Below are 19,756 nucleotides of genomic sequence, written 5' to 3'. Positions count from 1 at the left end.
AATAATTTTCTTGAAAATGTGCTCAAAAAGTATAACATTAAGCACAAAGTTGCAACTCCCTATCACCCACAAACTAGTGGTCAAGCAGAGGTTTCAAACCGACAGCTGAAACAGATTCTGGAAAAGACAGTTGCGTCAAATAGGAAAGATTGGTCTAGGAAACTAGATGACGCACTGTGGGCATATATGACAGCCTTTAAGACCCATCTTGGGTTCTCACCCTATCAGTTAGTCTATGGGAAGGCATGTCATCTTCCAGTCGAGCTAGAACATAAAGCTTATTGGGCCATTAAGGCCTTAAATTTTATCAAGTAGCCGCTGGTAAGAAAAGAATTTTGAAACTTAATGAACTTGAGGAGATGAGGCTTAGAGCGTATGAAAATGCGCTCATCTATAAAGCCAGGACAAAAAGGTATCATGACAAAAACTTAGTGCCTAGGGATATTAACTATGGACAACTAGTTTTGTTGTATAATTCCAGGTTGAAGTTGTTTCCTGGGAAGCTCAAGTCAAAATGGTCTGGACCATTCTTGGTCAAAAGTGTGTCACCATATGGAGCTGTTGAACTAGTGACACCTGAAGGAGATCGAAGTTTCAAAGTAAATGGACAAAGAGTTAAACCATACTTAGGTGGCGACCTACCAAAAGGAAGGGTGGCACTCATTCTGAAGGACCTCTGAGGATCCTTAGCAGTCAAGCTAGTGACGATAAAGAAGCGCTAAGTGGGAGGCAACCCACTACATTTACTTTGTTTTCAATTCATTTTCTTTATTTTCTTTTTATGTCAAAGTCCATTGAACTTATTTCCCTATTGTAATTGCTCCTGCACTTGTTTATTATTAATGAATTTATTTTGTTTCATGTGACCTATTCCAGTTTAGTAACAGTTGTTTGATGAAACGGTATTCCAAAAGTTCTAAAGGAGGGGTGACTTGATTCAAAGGCGAAGTGTACGGCGTTGCTAGGTAGTCACATACTCCCAGAAATCTCAGCCATAAGGTTCATTGCCAAATTTGTTTTTCAATTTACTTATATTTAGATTAGTTTTCCATGCAACTACATTTCTAGAACTTGCATTGTTTCTCTATTATTGATTGGTCTTTGTCAATTACATACTGAGGCAAAAGTGCTTGGTCCTGTGAGCCTTTTTGAAGCCTACCCTGTTTTAATTTGTTGAATTTATCCTTTCTTAACCAATTGTGAGCCGGTAGGATTAGAACTTTTTGTTCGGTGACAAACTACATTACAAGCCTAGAGACTTTTAGGACTTGTCCCTTAATGTATTTTCTGAGTTAAGGCATTGTAGAATGTTGCTAAAGATTAAGTTTGGGGTTGCTATTGGAATTTGCAACCAATTAAGTTTGGGGTGGGGGTACTAGAGAATAATAGAACAAAAGAATGAACTTTATCATGAAAAATACACACAAAAATGGTGTATCAAAAAAAAATGAAAATGAATGATGTAAAGAAAGGGACAAAACATTGAAAATCCGAGTAACTTCTAACTCGATTGTCCCTAAATGTTAAAAATGTTCTCTAGTACCTTTGCATTAATTGTATTTCCACAAGGTGAATGATTGAAGGATTGAATTTTGTGCTTTAACTTCCGTAGGAATGCCTAACTCAAATTTTGTGTAGCCTACTTATCCAAATATATCCCACCTTTCACCTAAGCCCCGTTATAACCCTAAAGACCTCAAAAGTGTGTAATGATATTGACTTTGATTGATGTTTAGAAACTTTTCAAGCGTATGGTAATATGTAGACCTGCATGTCGACTGGTAGAACCCTGTTCAATTGAATGCGTGGAGTTGTGAATTGGTGGATGCGAACAAGTTAAACTAGCTCATCTTTAGCTAGAAGGAGAATGAACTTTTGGGTACTATCGTTTTGTCAGGTAACTGTTATTTTACTGTCGTTTGTCACTGTTGCAAGAAAATTCCTTGAGGACAAGGAATGGTTTAAGTTTGGGGTTGTGATGACATGCTGTCATTACGTAATTTTTAGGACTTATTGTGACATTTTGATAGAGTTCACGTGCAATTTATACTGTTCTGGAGTGCAAAAAGCTGAAATATTGAAGCCTGTTCGAAGCAAATCGCGCCACGCCAAAACCTAGCCTTGCCGCGATTTTAGAAGGAAATTTGCATATCTCCCTGTTCTGAGGGAATCGCGGCGCGCCTTATATCAGCCGTGGCGCGATTTTGTTGTTTCAGGCCCAAAACTCTATAAATACAGCACTCAACCTAAGGAACAAGGGTTACGATTTTGGAGAGCAAAGTGCGATTTTGAGACATCGGAGACGGCTAGAAGGGCGATTTCTTCAACCTTTTACCAATTCATGTATGTTTTAATTATTTCATTGATTATGCTATTTGTAAACTCGATTATGAGTAGCTAAATCTCTTAGAGATTAGATCCGAGATGAATCTTTGTAACCCTAATTGACACATGTTGCTGTGAAACTCTATTTTGTTTATGAATTCAATTCTAGTTTATTCAATTCAATTGTTCTTAATGCTTTTTATATCTTGATCACATATAACTTGATTTCGTGAGAATGAATGACCACTGACCATGGCTTTCAGCTTAGACCTAATTGAATTGTTCTAATAAACAGGGTTAGTCTAGGAATAGATAATCGTTTGTTAGTGATAATAGGTTAACGTTCGGTAAAACCTTCAAGAATTATTAGACCACCTAAGGAATTAGGGGCTGTAGTTTAAGAAGAGGGTCCTAACTCAAGGGATTGATTAGGGCTATTTTGTTAATCATCGTAAATTAGAAAAGGATTCATAACAAATAGGTGCAGTAGACCAATTAGGGGAACTTAGAGGATTCGACGGATCTGATCTCATCTTTCTCTCATATTTTCTTAATCAAATCTAATTTCTTTTATTTGATTTCATAAAATCAAACCAATTCTTCTGCCTAGTGGCAAACTAAAAATAAACTTTACACATCCTAATTATATAACGAAATTGAATTATTGAAGTTAAAAACAGTCCTCGTGGGATCGATATTTTTACTACTTCGATAGTATTTGGTGCACTTGCCAAACCTCTATCAAGTTTTTGGCGCCGTTGCCGGGGACTGTTGAATTATTTCAACAAGGCAATTACGTTATAATTTAGGGTTTTTGCAATTTAATTTTCTGTTTTTAATTTTTATTTTTCTGTTTTCATATTCACTTGATTACTTTGCGTTGTGCAGTGCTACTAAGGTATTTTGCTGTTTATGCGAGGTAAACAGAGCTCAGACGACTTAGAATACGATCCGAAAATTGAAAGGACTGCTAGAGCACTTCGGAAAGCTGTCCGGTCGCAAAGGTTAGCTCAGTCCGTTCCACCGGGTGTTCGAGAACAAATACCGGAGCCACTCTCAACTGAATCTGAAACTATCTCTTCTCCTAAATCTGCAACTATGGAAGGAGAAGGAGTTGTACCACCGAGACCTAAGCTAGGAGACTACGGGTTAGCCACTCATCGCGGTCAACTGACCCACACTTTTCAACCAGCTAACCCCGTAGCTTTCGACATCAAGACAACTGTCCTCAACGGTTTGAGGGACAAGCAATTCGATGGGACTGAAGCTATGAGTCCTCATGAACACTTGAGCCGCTTTGCTAAAACTTGCGAGTTTTGTGTGCAACCAGCCACCGTGACTGAAGCACAAAAGAAACTAAGGCTATTTCCTTTCACTTTGACGGGAAGAGCAAAAGATTGGTTGCTAACAATACCAAACGGGACTGTCCAAACATGGGAAGAGTTAGAGCTGAAGTTCTTGGAGAAATATTTCCCTATGTCTAAGTATTGGGACAAGAAGATGGAGATCTCTAACTTCAAGCAAGGAGAAGGTGAATCATTGTATGATGCTTGGGAGCGATTCAATTTGCTTCTTAAGAGGTGCCCTAATCATGAGTTCACCGAGAAACAATACCTCCAAATCTTCACTGAAGGGGTAACACCAAACACTAGAATGTTCTTAGATGCTTCCGCGGGAGGTAGTCTCAAGAGCAAAACTGATCATGAAGTCCAAGCTTTAATTGAGAACATGGCTGGAAATGAGTATCGTGCTGAAGCGAAAAAGAAAGAAAGAGGAGTGTTTGGGGTGAGTGAACAAACTGCTATCCTTGCTAACCAAGCAGCTATGAACAAACAAATCGAAGCTCTTACTAAGGAGTTTCAAGGCTTCACTTTGGCTCATAAGCAACAGCAAGTGGCTGCAATCAAATGTGACCTATGTGGTGAAGAACATCCCAATGGTGAATGTGTTCCAGAAGGATCAAGTGAAGAAGCTAACTTCATGGGAGGTTATCAAAGGCAGAATCAATACTACAATTCAGGCATCAATAAGCACCCAAATCTAAGCTACTCAAATAACAATGCTTTGAACTCTCAGATGCTCACTCCTCCTCAACAACAACAAAGGAAGCCATCAGCTCTTGAGGAAACTATGATGAACTTCATGAAGATGACTCAAGGCAACTTTGAAGAGATGAAGAAGAGTCAAGAAGCTGAAAGAAAGAACAATGAAGCTTCTAGGAAGATGCTTGAAACTCAACTGGGGCAATTAGCTAAGCAATTGGCTGAACAAAGTAAAGGCGGATTCTCGGGTAACACTAAAGACAACCCTAAGAATGAGTCTTGTAATGCTATTGAATTGAGGAGCAAAAAGGTTTTGACACCTTTAGTTCCAAAAGCTCCAAAGAAGGTTGATGAAGTAGTTGAGGTGGAGGAGAATGTTGTAGTTGAAAAAAATGATGAGGATGTAGTTGAAAAAGACAATGATCATGGAGTAGTTGAAAACGAAAGGAAGAAAAAAATAGAGGGAGAAAAAAGTGAGAAGTTAATTGATGAAGATTCAATCTTGAGGAAGACGAAGAGTCAAATATTGAAGGATGGAGACAAACCACAAGTTATTCCATCATATGTGAAGCTTCCATACCCTCACCTTTCAAAGAAGAAAGAAAAGGATGAAGGTCAATTCAAGAAGTTCATGCAACTTTTCTCACAACTTCAGGTGAATATTCCTTCCGGCGAAGCTCTTGATCAAATGTCGTTATATGCTAAGTTCATGAAAGACTTGTTGACTAAACGAAGGAAGCCTAAGGATGGTGAGAACATTGCACTTTCTGAAAATTGTAGTGCTATTCTTCAAAAGAAGCTGCCACCTAAGCTGAAGGATCCTGGTGCTTTTACTATCCCTTGTTCAATTGGACCGGTAGACATTGGAAGAGCTTTATGTGACTTGGGAGCAAGTATCAACCTGATGCCTCTTTCAATGATGAAGAAGCTTAAGTGTGGGGAACCAAAACCAACAAGAATGACCATTACTTTAGCTGATCGGTCAATCTCCTATCCTTTCGGTGTGCTTGAAGATGTGCTAGTCAAGGTTAATGACTTGGTGTTTCCAGCAGATTTTGTGATCTTAGATATGGCTGAAGATGAGGATATGCCACTCATTCTAGGAAGACCTTTCCTTGCAACTAGCCGTGCTTTGATTGACATTGAGAAAGGAGAGCTAATGTTGAGATTCCATAAGGAGCAAGTAGTGTTTAATATATTTGAGGCCATGAAGCACAAAGATGAAAATCCCAAGTGTTACCGGATTGACATTGTTGAAGAAATAGTTAAAGATGACTCTTGTGAACATCAACCAACACACCCTCTTGAACGTGCAATTGTGAATTCTATAGCAAGATGTGGAGATGATGAAGATCTTGAAGTAAGTGATTGTGTGAAGAAACTAGAAGCAAGCAAGCAAGAGTTAGGTCCGGTAAAAATAGAAGAATTAATGGGTAAGTACTCTATGGATGCTCCTATTTTGAGTGGAGAAGGAGAGAAAAATCCAGAATTAAAAGAACTCCCTTCTCACTTGAAATATGCTTTTCTCACTAAGGATGCCTCTAAACCAGTAATCATCAGCAATACCTTGACACCTTTGGAAGAAGAAAAATTAATGAGGGTGTTAAGAGACAATCAAGGAGCTTTGGGGTGGAACATTTCTGATTTGAAGGGTATTAGTCCAGCTTATTGCATGCATAAAATACACATGGAGGCTGAATACAAACCGGTGGTTCAACCTCAAAGGAGACTTAACCCAACAATGAAGGAAGTGGTGAAGAAAGAGGTGCTGAAGTTACTAGATGCAGGTATGATCTACCCTATCTCAGATAGCTCATGGGTAAGTCCAGTTCATGTGGTACCCAAGAAAGGAGGAATGACGGTGGTAGCAAATGAAAAAAATGAATTGATACCTACCCGCACCGTCACTGGTTGGAGAATGTGTATAGACTACCGGAGGTTGAATACCGCAACAAGAAAGGACCACTTTCCATTACCATTCATGGATCAAATGATTGAGAGATTGGCTGGCCAAGCCTTTTATTGCTCCTTGGATGGGTATTCGGGGTATAATCAAATTGCAGTGGCTCCGGAGGATCAAGAAAAGACTGCCTTCACTTGTCTATTTGGAGTGTTTGCTTATCGAAGGATGCCCTTTGGGCTGTGTAATGCGCCGGCAACCTTTCAAAGGTGCATGATTTCCATCTTCTCTGATATGATAGAGAATAACATAGAGGTATTTATGGATGACTTTTCTGTTTTTGGTAAGTCTTTTGATCAATGCCTGTTCCATTTAAATGTTGTACTTAAAAGATGCACCGAAACTAACCTTGTTTTGAATTGGGAAAAATGTCATTTTATGGTAACTGAAGGTATAGTTTTGGGGCATAAAATAAGTGCTAAAGGCATTGAGGTGGACCAAGCCAAGATAGAGGTTATAGAGAAACTTCCTCCACCCGTCAACGTTAAAGGAGTGAGGAGTTTCTTGGGGCATGCCGGTTTCTATCGGCGGTTCATAAAAGACTTTTCTAAAATTTCCAAACCCCTCTGTAACCTCTTGGTCAAAGAAAACGAGTTTAATTTTGATTCTGAATGTCTAAATGATTTTTCTTTGATTAAAAACAAGTTGGTAACTGCACCAATAATCATTGCACCCGATTGAGATTTACCTTTTGAACTTATGTGTGATGCAAGTGATTATGCTGTTGGTGCAGTCCTAGGCCAACGCAAGAACAAATTTTTTCATGCAATTTACTATGCAAGCAAGGTTTTAAATGAAAATCAAGTTAACTATTCCACAACTGAAAAGGAATTGCTTGCGGTAATCTTTGCATTGGAAAAATTTCGTTTTTATCTAATAGGCTCCAAAGTCATTGTTTTTACAGATCATGCAGCTCTCAAATATTTCTTAACTAAAGGGGATTCAAAGCCTCGACTGTTGAGGTGGATCCTATTATTGCAAGAATTTGATCTTGAAATTCGTGACAAGAAGGGAGTCGAGAACGTGGTAGCTGACCACCTCTCAAGGCTGGAGAATGATGAGGTAACAAAGAAGGAGAAGGCCATCAAGGCCGAGTTCCCCGATGAACAGCTGTTTGCTATTGGAGAAAGACCTTGGTTTGCTGACATGGCAAACTTTAAGGCCGGCAACATAGTTCCTGATGATCTGACCTACCCTCAGAGGAAAAAGTTCTTCAAAGATGCAAACCACTACTTGTGGGATGACCCGTATCTGTTTAAGGTAGGTACTGACGGTTTGATTAGACGTTGTGTTGCAGGTGAGGAAGCACATAGTATCATGTGGCACTGCCATAGCTCAACTTATGGAGGCCACCACAGTGGAGAAAGAACAGCTGCAAAAATTTTGCAAAGTGGATTCTGGTGGCCCACCCTTTTCAAAGATTGCCACGACTTTGTCACAAGATGTGACAGATGCCAAAGGACAGGTAACATATCAAAGAGGAATGAAATGCCCCTAAAAGGAATCATTGAAGTTGAACCATTTGATTGTTGGGGTATTGATTTTATGGGACCATTCCCTTCCTCTTACTCTTATCTCCATATTCTAGTCTGTGTTGATTATGTCACAAAGTGGGTTGAAGCGATACCATGTGTTGCTAATGATGCCAAAACGGTTGTCAACTTCCTTCAAAAGAATATTTTCACTAGGTTTGGAACCCCTAGAGTATTGATCAGTGATGGGGGGAAGCATTTTTGCAATAATTTTCTTGAAAATGTGCTCAAAAAGTATAACATTAAGCACAAAGTTGCAACTCCCTATCACCCACAAACTAGTGGTCAAGCAGAGGTTTCAAACCGACAGCTGAAACAGATTCTGGAAAAGACAGTTGCGTCAAATAGGAAAGATTGGTCTAGGAAACTAGATGACGCACTGTGGGCATATATGACAGCCTTTAAGACCCATCTTGGGTTCTCACCCTATCAGTTAGTCTATGGGAAGGCATGTCATCTTCCAGTCGAGCTAGAACATAAAGCTTATTGGGCCATTAAGGCCTTAAATTTTATCAAGTAGCCGCTGGTAAGAAAAGAATTTTGAAACTTAATGAACTTGAGGAGATGAGGCTTAGAGCGTATGAAAATGCGCTCATCTATAAAGCCAGGACAAAAAGGTATCATGACAAAAACTTAGTGCCTAGGGATATTAACTATGGACAACTAGTTTTGTTGTATAATTCCAGGTTGAAGTTGTTTCCTGGGAAGCTCAAGTCAAAATGGTCTGGACCATTCTTGGTCAAAAGTGTGTCACCATATGGAGCTGTTGAACTAGTGACACCTGAAGGAGATCGAAGTTTCAAAGTAAATGGACAAAGAGTTAAACCATACTTAGGTGGCGACCTACCAAAAGGAAGGGTGGCACTCATTCTGAAGGACCTCTGAGGATCCTTAGCAGTCAAGCTAGTGACGATAAAGAAGCGCTAAGTGGGAGGCAACCCACTACATTTACTTTGTTTTCAATTCATTTTCTTTATTTTCTTTTTATGTCAAAGTCCATTGAACTTATTTCCCTATTGTAATTGCTCCTGCACTTGTTTATTATTAATGAATTTATTTTGTTTCATGTGACCTATTCCAGTTTAGTAACAGTTGTTTGATGAAACGGTATTCCAAAAGTTCTAAAGGAGGGGTGACTTGATTCAAAGGCGAAGTGTACGGCGTTGCTAGGTAGTCACATACTCCCAGAAATCTCAGCCATAAGGTTCATTGCCAAATTTGTTTTTCAATTTACTTATATTTAGATTAGTTTTCCATGCAACTACATTTCTAGAACTTGCATTGTTTCTCTATTATTGATTGGTCTTTGTCAATTACACACTGAGGCAAAAGTGCTTGGTCCTGTGAGCCTTTTTGAAGCCTACCCTGTTTTAATTTGTTGAATTTATCCTTTCTTAACCAATTGTGAGCCGGTAGGATTAGAACTTTTTGTTCGGTGACAAACTACATTACAAGCCTAGAGACTTTTAGGACTTGTCCCTTAATGTATTTTCTGAGTTAAGGCATTGTAGAATGTTGCTAAAGATTAAGTTTGGGGTTGCTATTGGAATTTGCAACCAATTAAGTTTGGGGTGGGGGTACTAGAGAATAATAGAACAAAAGAATGAACTTTATCATGAAAAATACACACAAAAATGGTGTATCAAAAAAAAATGAAAATGAATGATGTAAAGAAAGGGACAAAACATTGAAAATCCGAGTAACTTCTAACTCGATTGTCCCTAAATGTTAAAAATGTTCTCTAGTACCTTTGCATTAATTGTATTTCCACAAGGTGAATGATTGAAGGATTGAATTTTGTGCTTTAACTTCCGTAGGAATGCCTAACTCAAATTTTGTGTAGCCTACTTATCCAAATATATCCCACCTTTCACCTAAGCCCCGTTATAACCCTAAAGACCTCAAAAGTGTGTAATGATATTGACTTTGATTGATGTTTAGAAACTTTTCAAGCGTATGGTAATATGTAGACCTGCATGTCGACTGGTAGAACCCTGTTCAATTGAATGCGTGGAGTTGTGAATTGGTGGATGCGAACAAGTTAAACTAGCTCATCTTTAGCTAGAAGGAGAATGAACTTTTGGGTACTATCGTTTTGTCAGGTAACTGTTATTTTACTGTCGTTTGTCACTGTTGCAAGAAAATTCCTTGAGGACAAGGAATGGTTTAAGTTTGGGGTTGTGATGACATGCTGTCATTACGTAATTTTTAGGACTTATTGTGACATTTTGATAGAGTTCACGTGCAATTTATACTGTTCTGGAGTGCAAAAAGCTGAAATATTGAAGCCTGTTCGAAGCAAATCGCGCCACGCCAAAACCTAGCCTTGCCGCGATTTTAGAAGGAAATTTGCATATCTCCCTGTTCTGAGGGAATCGCGGCGCGCCTTATATCAGCCGTGGCGCGATTTTGTTGTTTCAGGCCCAAAACTCTATAAATACAGCACTCAACCTAAGGAACAAGGGTTACGATTTTGGAGAGCAAAGTGCGATTTTGAGACATCGGAGACGGCTAGAAGGGCGATTTCTTCAACCTTTTACCAATTCATGTATGTTTTAATTATTTCATTGATTATGCTATTTGTAAACTCGATTATGAGTAGCTAAATCTCTTAGAGATTAGATCCGAGATGAATCTTTGTAACCCTAATTGACACATGTTGCTGTGAAACTCTATTTTGTTTATGAATTCAATTCTAGTTTATTCAATTCAATTGTTCTTAATGCTTTTTATATCTTGATCACATATAACTTGATTTCGTGAGAATGAATGACCACTGACCATGGCTTTCAGCTTAGACCTAATTGAATTGTTCTAATAAACAGGGTTAGTCTAGGAATAGATAATCGTTTGTTAGTGATAATAGGTTAACGTTCGGTAAAACCTTCAAGAATTATTAGACCACCTAAGGAATTAGGGGCTGTAGTTTAAGAAGAGGGTCCTAACTCAAGGGATTGATTAGGGCTATTTTGTTAATCATCGTAAATTAGAAAAGGATTCATAACAAATAGGTGCAGTAGACCAATTAGGGGAACTTAGAGGATTCGACGGATCTGATCTCATCTTTCTCTCATATTTTCTTAATCAAATCTAATTTCTTTTATTTGATTTCATAAAATCAAACCAATTCTTCTGCCTAGTGGCAAACTAAAAATAAACTTTACACATCCTAATTATATAACGAAATTGAATTATTGAAGTTAAAAACAGTCCTCGTGGGATCGATATTTTTACTACTTCGATAGTATTTGGTGCACTTGCCAAACCTCTATCAAGTTTTTGGCGCCGTTGCCGGGGACTGTTGAATTATTTCAACAAGGCAATTACGTTATAATTTAGGGTTTTTGCAATTTAATTTTCTGTTTTTAATTTTTATTTTTCTGTTTTCATATTCACTTGATTACTTTGCGTTGTGCAGTGCTACTAAGGTATTTTGCTGTTTATGCGAGGTAAACAGAGCTCAGACGACTTAGAATACGATCCGAAAATTGAAAGGACTGCTAGAGCACTTCGGAAAGCTGTCCGGTCGCAAAGGTTAGCTCAGTCCGTTCCACCGGGTGTTCGAGAACAAATACCGGAGCCACTCTCAACTGAATCTGAAACTATCTCTTCTCCTAAATCTGCAACTATGGAAGGAGAAGGAGTTGTACCACCGAGACCTAAGCTAGGAGACTACGGGTTAGCCACTCATCGCGGTCAACTGACCCACACTTTTCAACCAGCTAACCCCGTAGCTTTCGACATCAAGACAACTGTCCTCAACGGTTTGAGGGACAAGCAATTCGATGGGACTGAAGCTATGAGTCCTCATGAACACTTGAGCCGCTTTGCTAAAACTTGCGAGTTTTGTGTGCAACCAGCCACCGTGACTGAAGCACAAAAGAAACTAAGGCTATTTCCTTTCACTTTGACGGGAAGAGCAAAAGATTGGTTGCTAACAATACCAAACGGGACTGTCCAAACATGGGAAGAGTTAGAGCTGAAGTTCTTGGAGAAATATTTCCCTATGTCTAAGTATTGGGACAAGAAGATGGAGATCTCTAACTTCAAGCAAGGAGAAGGTGAATCATTGTATGATGCTTGGGAGCGATTCAATTTGCTTCTTAAGAGGTGCCCTAATCATGAGTTCACCGAGAAACAATACCTCCAAATCTTCACTGAAGGGGTAACACCAAACACTAGAATGTTCTTAGATGCTTCCGCGGGAGGTAGTCTCAAGAGCAAAACTGATCATGAAGTCCAAGCTTTAATTGAGAACATGGCTGGAAATGAGTATCGTGCTGAAGCGAAAAAGAAAGAAAGAGGAGTGTTTGGGGTGAGTGAACAAACTGCTATCCTTGCTAACCAAGCAGCTATGAACAAACAAATCGAAGCTCTTACTAAGGAGTTTCAAGGCTTCACTTTGGCTCATAAGCAACAGCAAGTGGCTGCAATCAAATGTGACCTATGTGGTGAAGAACATCCCAATGGTGAATGTGTTCCAGAAGGATCAAGTGAAGAAGCTAACTTCATGGGAGGTTATCAAAGGCAGAATCAATACTACAATTCAGGCATCAATAAGCACCCAAATCTAAGCTACTCAAATAACAATGCTTTGAACTCTCAGATGCTCACTCCTCCTCAACAACAACAAAGGAAGCCATCAGCTCTTGAGGAAACTATGATGAACTTCATGAAGATGACTCAAGGCAACTTTGAAGAGATGAAGAAGAGTCAAGAAGCTGAAAGAAAGAACAATGAAGCTTCTAGGAAGATGCTTGAAACTCAACTGGGGCAATTAGCTAAGCAATTGGCTGAACAAAGTAAAGGCGGATTCTCGGGTAACACTAAAGACAACCCTAAGAATGAGTCTTGTAATGCTATTGAATTGAGGAGCAAAAAGGTTTTGACACCTTTAGTTCCAAAAGCTCCAAAGAAGGTTGATGAAGTAGTTGAGGTGGAGGAGAATGTTGTAGTTGAAAAAAATGATGAGGATGTAGTTGAAAAAGACAATGATCATGGAGTAGTTGAAAACGAAAGGAAGAAAAAAATAGAGGGAGAAAAAAGTGAGAAGTTAATTGATGAAGATTCAATCTTGAGGAAGACGAAGAGTCAAATATTGAAGGATGGAGACAAACCACAAGTTATTCCATCATATGTGAAGCTTCCATACCCTCACCTTTCAAAGAAGAAAGAAAAGGATGAAGGTCAATTCAAGAAGTTCATGCAACTTTTCTCACAACTTCAGGTGAATATTCCTTCCGGCGAAGCTCTTGATCAAATGTCGTTATATGCTAAGTTCATGAAAGACTTGTTGACTAAACGAAGGAAGCCTAAGGATGGTGAGAACATTGCACTTTCTGAAAATTGTAGTGCTATTCTTCAAAAGAAGCTGCCACCTAAGCTGAAGGATCCTGGTGCTTTTACTATCCCTTGTTCAATTGGACCGGTAGACATTGGAAGAGCTTTATGTGACTTGGGAGCAAGTATCAACCTGATGCCTCTTTCAATGATGAAGAAGCTTAAGTGTGGGGAACCAAAACCAACAAGAATGACCATTACTTTAGCTGATCGGTCAATCTCCTATCCTTTCGGTGTGCTTGAAGATGTGCTAGTCAAGGTTAATGACTTGGTGTTTCCAGCAGATTTTGTGATCTTAGATATGGCTGAAGATGAGGATATGCCACTCATTCTAGGAAGACCTTTCCTTGCAACTAGCCGTGCTTTGATTGACATTGAGAAAGGAGAGCTAATGTTGAGATTCCATAAGGAGCAAGTAGTGTTTAATATATTTGAGGCCATGAAGCACAAAGATGAAAATCCCAAGTGTTACCGGATTGACATTGTTGAAGAAATAGTTAAAGATGACTCTTGTGAACATCAACCAACACACCCTCTTGAACGTGCAATTGTGAATTCTATAGCAAGATGTGGAGATGATGAAGATCTTGAAGTAAGTGATTGTGTGAAGAAACTAGAAGCAAGCAAGCAAGAGTTAGGTCCGGTAAAAATAGAAGAATTAATGGGTAAGTACTCTATGGATGCTCCTATTTTGAGTGGAGAAGGAGAGAAAAATCCAGAATTAAAAGAACTCCCTTCTCACTTGAAATATGCTTTTCTCACTAAGGATGCCTCTAAACCAGTAATCATCAGCAATACCTTGACACCTTTGGAAGAAGAAAAATTAATGAGGGTGTTAAGAGACAATCAAGGAGCTTTGGGGTGGAACATTTCTGATTTGAAGGGTATTAGTCCAGCTTATTGCATGCATAAAATACACATGGAGGCTGAATACAAACCGGTGGTTCAACCTCAAAGGAGACTTAACCCAACAATGAAGGAAGTGGTGAAGAAAGAGGTGCTGAAGTTACTAGATGCAGGTATGATCTACCCTATCTCAGATAGCTCATGGGTAAGTCCAGTTCATGTGGTACCCAAGAAAGGAGGAATGACGGTGGTAGCAAATGAAAAAAATGAATTGATACCTACCCGCACCGTCACTGGTTGGAGAATGTGTATAGACTACCGGAGGTTGAATACCGCAACAAGAAAGGACCACTTTCCATTACCATTCATGGATCAAATGATTGAGAGATTGGCTGGCCAAGCCTTTTATTGCTTCTTGGATGGGTATTCGGGGTATAATCAAATTGCAGTGGCTCCGGAGGATCAAGAAAAGACTGCCTTCACTTGTCTATTTGGAGTGTTTGCTTATCGAAGGATGCCCTTTGGGCTGTGTAATGCGCCGGCAACCTTTCAAAGGTGCATGATTTCCATCTTCTCTGATATGATAGAGAATAACATAGAGGTATTTATGGATGACTTTTCTGTTTTTGGTAAGTCTTTTGATCAATGCCTGTTCCATTTAAATGTTGTACTTAAAAGATGCACCGAAACTAACCTTGTTTTGAATTGGGAAAAATGTCATTTTATGGTAACTGAAGGTATAGTTTTGGGGCATAAAATAAGTGCTAAAGGCATTGAGGTGGACCAAGCCAAGATAGAGGTTATAGAGAAACTTCCTCCACCCGTCAACGTTAAAGGAGTGAGGAGTTTCTTGGGGCATGCCGGTTTCTATCGGCGGTTCATAAAAGACTTTTCTAAAATTTCCAAACCCCTCTGTAACCTCTTGGTCAAAGAAAACGAGTTTAATTTTGATTCTGAATGTCTAAATGATTTTTCTTTGATTAAAAACAAGTTGGTAACTGCACCAATAATCATTGCACCCGATTGAGATTTACCTTTTGAACTTATGTGTGATGCAAGTGATTATGCTGTTGGTGCAGTCCTAGGCCAACGCAAGAACAAATTTTTTCATGCAATTTACTATGCAAGCAAGGTTTTAAATGAAAATCAAGTTAACTATTCCACAACTGAAAAGGAATTGCTTGCGGTAATCTTTGCATTGGAAAAATTTCGTTTTTATCTAATAGGCTCCAAAGTCATTGTTTTTACAGATCATGCAGCTCTCAAATATTTCTTAACTAAAGGGGATTCAAAGCCTCGTCTGTTGAGGTGGATCCTATTATTGCAAGAATTTGATCTTGAAATTCGTGACAAGAAGGGAGTCGAGAACGTGGTAGCTGACCACCTCTCAAGGCTGGAGAATGATGAGGTAACAAAGAAGGAGAAGGCCATCAAGGCCGAGTTCCCCGATGAACAGCTGTTTGCTATTGGAGAAAGACCTTGGTTTGCTGACATGGCAAACTTTAAGGCCAGCAACATAGTTCCTGATGATCTGACCTACCCTCAGAGGAAAAAGTTCTTCAAAGATGCAAACCACTACTTGTGGGATGACCCGTATCTGTTTAAGGTAGGTACTGACGGTTTGATTAGACGTTGTGTTGCAGGTGAGGAAGCACATAGTATCATGTGGCACTGCGATAGCTCAGCTTATGGAGGCCACCACAGTGGAGAAAGAACAGCTGCAAAAATTTTGCAAAGTGGATTCTGGTGGCCCACCCTTTTCAAAGATTGCCACGACTTTGTCACAAGATGTGACAGATGCCAAAGGACAGGTAACATATCAAAGAGGAATGAAATGCCCCTAAAAGGAATCATTGAAGTTGAACCATTTGATTGTTGGGGTATTGATTTTATGGGACCATTCCCTTCCTCTTACTCTTATCTCCATATTCTAGTCTGTGTTGATTATGTCACAAAGTGGGTTGAAGCGATACCATGTGTTGCTAATGATGCCAAAACGGTTGTCAACTTCCTTCAAAAGAATTTTCACTTGGTTTGGAACCCCTAGAGTATTGATCAGTGATGGGGGGAAGCATTTTTGCAATAATTTTCTTGAAAATGTGCTCAAAAAGTATAACATTAAGCACAAAGTTGCAACTCCCTATCACCCACAAACTAGTGGTCAAGCAGAGGTTTCAAACCGACAGCTGAAACAGATTCTGGAAAAGACAGTTGCGTCAAATAGGAAAGATTGGTCTAGGAAACTAGATGACGCACTGTGGGCATATATGACAGCCTTTAAGACCCATCTTGGGTTCTCACCCTATCAGTTAGTCTATGGGAAGGCATGTCATCTTCCAGTCGAGCTAGAACATAAAGCTTATTGGGCCATTAAGGCCTTAAATTTTGATCAAGTAGCCGCTGGTAAGAAAAGAATTTTGAAACTTAATGAACTTGAGGAGATGAGGCTTAGAGCGTATGAAAATGCGCTCATCTATGTTATACCCTCATTTTGGACCTAAAAATACCAACTCAATTCTTCTTTTCTTGCGTTTCAAGCCATTTGATATGACTCTGATCAATTGCATTTTTCTCTGCATTTTATTTCAATGTTATTTGCAAAATTCACATGCAAGGGTATTTTAGTCATTTCCTATGATAAAATTCCTTTCAGTCTTTTAAAAATTTGTTTGAGTCTCTTCATTTGGTTAGAATAAGTCTCTGTTTCATTCTATGTCAAAATCTATCTCAAAAATTGCATGTCAAGTCATTTTGAGTCAGTTATGCCCCTAGGGGCATTTTAGTCTTTTCAAGTGTCAAAGCTCTGTTTAAACCCTTAAAATTGTCTCTGAGTCTTTTAATTTTGTTTGTATAAGTCCTTGCTTTAATTTCTTGTTAAAAATCCATTTTTAAAACTTGTATCTGAGTCATTTTCAGTCGTTTTAATCCCAGGGGCATTTTGGTCATTTCACACGAAATTTCGGCAGTGAGAGGTTACTTTAAAGTACCTCATTTAAGCCATTGGTTCGTTTTAGTCCGTTTTGTCAATTTTAATCGTTTCACTTTACGTTTATTTCCAAATTACGTTTTTACCAATTTTATTATTAATTACCTTTTAAAGTTCTTTTTTTGTCATTTTTTGCATTTCAGTCCTTTTTTCAGTGTAATTGCAGATTAGTCCATTTGTGTCCAAGTCATCTGTGTTGTACACGTGTCAGGTCCTAATTGGTCCAAGAGTTAGTTATGCCACATGTCATGTTCGTACTGGTCCAAGCAGTTACACCTCAGCTATAAAAGCTGACTCAATGGTCAAAGTCAGGGATCACCATTCACTTCTTTACACATCATCAACAACACAATCACATTTTCTCTCTCTCCCTTCCACGAATCAAACACCACAAAAATCCAGAAAAAACTCAAGAACATGATGAACAAGTTCATCATCTTCAAACCCTAACCGAATTCGGTTATCACCAAATTCATCAATTCTCATCAAATCCAAACCCTAACCGAATGAGAAACATCACATAACACAAAATCCCTCATCAATTTCACAAAAACAAGACGAATTCACAAAGAGGAGGAAGAAGCTTTCAGAGATTCCAAGGAATCATCATCACCAAGCTTACCTTCGCAATTCCAACGAAGACTCATCAACAACGATGAAATCTTCGTGATCACGAAGGATTTGAAGAAGAAGAGGGAAAAAAGTTCGAATTCGAAGCAGTAGCAGAAAAAGAAAAAGAATACGAAGTTCATCAGAAGAAGAACAATCGAAGAATTCACAATCTTCTTTGTTCGTCACATCTCCAACCTAAAACGCAGGTATCAAACTCTTTTTCCTTTTCTTTTCACTTTTTCATTCGAAAATCCAGAGTATTAGCTTCGTACATGTGCTGTTGCTACGAATCAAAGTAGATCGGAACACTTTAAGAACTTTCTTGCAAGGATCTTTCAAATAAGAGAAAAAGAAGAAGAGTTAACAAAAAGAAGCATCAAAGCCGTAAGATAAAAGTCCGATCTACGTTGATTCGTGAGTTTCCTTGAGAAACTAGCCTCAGATTCGAATAGAGGAGAGGAAGATCTGTAGAAATAGGTAATTAGGTCGTGGATCTGGGCGGCTTAGGGCTCTGACGCGGCCGCGCCACCGCCGGCCACCGCGTCGGAGAGTTGGAGAAGATGACCGACATTAGGTCGGAGAAGAGAGAGTCTGCAGACTCTCTCTCTCTCTAAGAACATTGTAGAGAGAAGCAAGTGAGAGTTGTGAGGGTTTTCTTCACATTTCTGCTTATATATGCCATGCCTGATCCTGTGTGCGTGTGTGTTCCTCTTATCATGCTCCTCTTTTGCCTGAGCCGTTAGATCTTTGATCTGACGGCTACTGTGAATTCTCCCATGGCTTGATGTGGTGGTCTGTGTGCTGGCGCATGTTTGAGCGTTGGATCTTGGATCCAATCCAATTGGATCGATCCAACGATCCTTGTGCCTTCACCAGATCCGTCTCCACCTTGGGTTTGGGCCTATCCTGTACAGACCCTGTGTTTTCTATGATTTTTGCTATTTTCCTACACTTCTTTACTTTCTGCACCTCTATATGTGCTCAAAATTACTTGGAAATTTCTACAAATTTTTGTGTATATTCTTGATGATTTTTGTGATGTTTATGAGCAACTTGCTTACTGAAAATGTTGATAAAAAAATATTCTTGTATTTTCTTGCATTTTTTCTTGATTTTTTTTTTGTGAAAATTCTCATGGAAAAATTGTCTAATTTTTATTTCAAATTCTTGATATGTTGAGGATATATGTTGATTGATTTTGTGAATACTTTGCTACTGTTTTGCTGCATGTGTGTGATTTGTAATTGTTTACTTGCTTTACAAGTTACCTTTGTGTATGAATAAATGCAAGAAATATCTAGATTTACTTTGTACGTGTTTAGATCATCATGTTGCCCTAATTCTTGTATTAAAACCACATCCTAGATCTTAAAAAATTACATTGGGATATGAGAATTATAGGTTGCATGATTCTTGCATTTTATGAGTGAATTTTGATATAGTTTTACACTTGTTTAGTTTTATTTTTGTGAAGTTTCCCATGTTTTTATCATGATATTTTGCTTGCTTTATTTTACCCTATGCTACTAACATTTTCTTGTTTCATGTCTCATACTTCCCATAAGCATTCTCATGTCATTCCATGTCCATCTTATTTCTTGCACTTTAAGTTTCACCAAGGCTTAGAATGTAACACTTAGAATTTTCTTTTGTACTTTACTTTTATGCAATTTAAATTTCTTGCAAGACCATAGAATTTATCTAGGCCAATGATGTAATAAGGACAATGGACTCTAATGATGTACACCGACACAAGCACCGACACATGCACACACCTCACTTTAGATGTAGCTAGAATATGCATGTTTAGATGTATGTTTATGATTGTATGTTTAGATGAATGTTTAGGCTTTATACTTAGAAAAATCAATTTCCAAAAAATATGAACAAACTTCACTCAAATCATTTTCCAAATAAACCTTGGGATCAAAATCCCATTTTCTTTTTCTTAATCAAATTTCAATGAACTCTAATCATGTCCACATTTTGCAAATAACTAATTCCACCTCACCTTTTCTAAATCTCATGCCCTTGAGGCCTCTTTCTATTCTTCAAAATTCCATTTTCAAACCTAAAATCAACCAACAAAAACAAAAACTTTTTTGGAAGAGAA

General features: G+C 38.6%; 2 non-coding genes across 2 annotated transcripts; both read right to left on the bottom strand.

Moving 5' to 3' along the window:
* Positions 1-3,816: 3,816 nt before the first annotated feature.
* On the bottom strand, positions 3,817-3,923 carry LOC146926863 (small nucleolar RNA R71). Its single transcript, XR_015009216.1, has one exon. It is a non-coding gene; the product is annotated as a small nucleolar RNA R71 (small nucleolar RNA).
* Positions 3,924-11,880: 7,957 nt separating this feature from the next.
* LOC146926862 (small nucleolar RNA R71) lies at positions 11,881-11,987 on the bottom strand. The gene has a single exon (XR_015009215.1). It is a non-coding gene; the product is annotated as a small nucleolar RNA R71 (small nucleolar RNA).
* Between the last annotated feature and the right edge of the window lie 7,769 nt (positions 11,988-19,756).

Source organism: Medicago sativa, chromosome 4, assembly GCF_051527215.1.
Source record: "Medicago sativa cultivar Bolivia chromosome 4, Bolivia_mono, whole genome shotgun sequence".
NCBI classification, from domain to species: Eukaryota; Viridiplantae; Streptophyta; class Magnoliopsida; order Fabales; family Fabaceae; genus Medicago; species Medicago sativa.
This window is presented reverse-complemented; position numbering and strand designations above follow the sequence as displayed.